At 40.5% G+C, this 2028-nt stretch overlaps 1 protein-coding gene across 2 annotated transcripts in view; it reads left to right on the forward strand.

Annotated features, from left to right (window-relative positions):
- Positions 1-2028, forward strand: part of dbn1 (drebrin 1) — a 63794-nt gene that overhangs the window by 4924 nt on the left and 56842 nt on the right. The gene's annotated exons all lie outside the window — the stretch shown is intronic.

The raw sequence follows: 2028 nt of genomic DNA on the forward strand, positions 1-2028 counted from the left end.
CGTAGGTCTCCTGTCGGCTCGTAGGTCTCCTGTCGGCTCGTAGGTCTCCTGTTGGCTCGTAGGTCTTCTGTAGGCTCGTAGGTCTCCTGTTGGCTAGTTGGTCTTCTGTAGGCTCGTAGGTCTCCTGTCGGCTCGTAGGTCTCCTGTCGACTCGTACATCTTCTGTCGGCTCGTAGGTCTCCTGTCGACTCGTCTCTGTCGGCTCATCTTCTTTCATCTTGTAGGTGTTGTGTTTCTCCTCTGAGGAGCTAAAGATCAAAAGAAGACCCTCAGGTGAAGCAGGGAGGCTAACAGAGATGTTGTCAGAACTTCTGTGTTCTCCTGTTCTGGAGGACTCTGCAGAACCTTTAGGTGATGAGGATTCTTAGATCAGAATCAGAAGGATTCAGGATTTAAGTCTTTGTAATAAAACTGCTCCTTCTTCATCTTCTTCTTCTTCTTGGTTTTCTGAGGACTGAGCTCCTGGTTCTGGCTCGGTTCAGGGATGTAGAAACATCATTAACATTTAGTTATGAGTCTGATCTCTGCAGGAAGTCAGGATTTTCTCTCAAATCTCTGCCAGGCTTCCTCAAAGTGTAAAAGTGTGAATGAGTTTGGCGTTGGGTGTCGGTTTGCGTCTCGGTGGGTTTCTGGCGACGCGGCGGTCCTCCGGTGTCTCCAGCTCGGCTCGTCGACRTGGTGGGAGCAGAGACAGACGATGCTCGGGGGGCCTCAGGCCGGCCCCTGTTTTTCACACTCGACTGGTTTGGAACAAAGGCAGAGACGTCCAAACACCGCTGACCCCAAACCCCCTAAACACGAGCCTGCGCCCCACCGGCTTCCTCTTTTTTAAGTAAAAACARAAAATAAAGCAGCAGATTGTCGTCAGGCTTTTATTAAAGCAGTTAAACCTGGTAAACCTGGTATTAAACCTGTTTTATTTCTACCTTAAAGGACGTCAACAAGGACAGAGAAGCACTGAACAAACACGGAAAAACCAACAGATCAAAAAGTTCATGGACATTAAATTTAATTATTGACAATATGTTAATTTAAAACTCACAAAGTTCTACAGACGTGTTTGAAAGTTCCAGCTGCTAAAAGTAAAAAAAAAAAAAAGATTTGAGTGTTTAACCTGGTTAGACTGCTGTTTAAAAAGAAGTAAACATAAAGTTGAAATAATGGAATACTTATTTTATTTTTAATTTACAAAAATTCATCTTTATCTTCTGTTTAATTCTCTTTTTCTCAAATATTTGCAAACTTTGTTCAAAATCACGTCATCACTGAGCTGCTGAAATGTCTTTAAGCTTTTTAATTTAAAGAGAGAGTTCAGATATTTTAAAGTGGAGTTTTGAACAGTTAGTATCTTACCTGTTGTAGATAGATGATAGAGAGACCATGTAGTCAGAATGGAGCCAAGACCAAAGTTGATTACCATCATAAACTTTAGTTTTCATCATTAATATTATTTTATTTTTTTTTCTGTCCGAATTGTAAACATACTGGAAGTGCTACAGCTAGCTGCAGCTGCTACTTGCACATTAAGTTTAGGGTAAATAACTGCGTGAAGTGAAACTTAGAGTTTATTAAAAAGTGTCTGTATCAACTGAAGGGAAATTTTAGAGCTTAGATTCCTTTTAGGATCATAAAGAGATGACGTAGCTCCRCCCCCTTTCCCAAGTCGATGAATTTTCAGTTTATGTGGTTCCTTTGAATCTGAAAAGGATGTAGGAACTTTGGGCATCCTTGGCTGCCATGTTGCACTTGCACACTCAGACTGTAGGTTTTTAAGCTCCGCCTTCTCTGGTGCACAAAATAATGACAAATTTAAGGCATCGTAAAAGGATTTACAGCTAAAAAATATACAATTATTTAATCAGACAAAAGCAGAAAAACCATGTAAATAAAATAAAATATTACCTGAGGTGTAGTTTTTGTTTTTATTCAGGAAAATGTCCTTTTATTGACATGCACTGCAGCCAGCCATTAAAGGGTGCTTGTTTTGTTTCAGCTTCACCTTCCAGATTATGTTCCGATGTCTATTTA

This window comes from Austrofundulus limnaeus, unplaced genomic scaffold (genome assembly GCF_001266775.1).
Source record: "Austrofundulus limnaeus strain Quisiro unplaced genomic scaffold, Austrofundulus_limnaeus-1.0 Scaffold21, whole genome shotgun sequence".
Classification (NCBI taxonomy): Eukaryota; Metazoa; Chordata; class Actinopteri; order Cyprinodontiformes; family Rivulidae; genus Austrofundulus; species Austrofundulus limnaeus.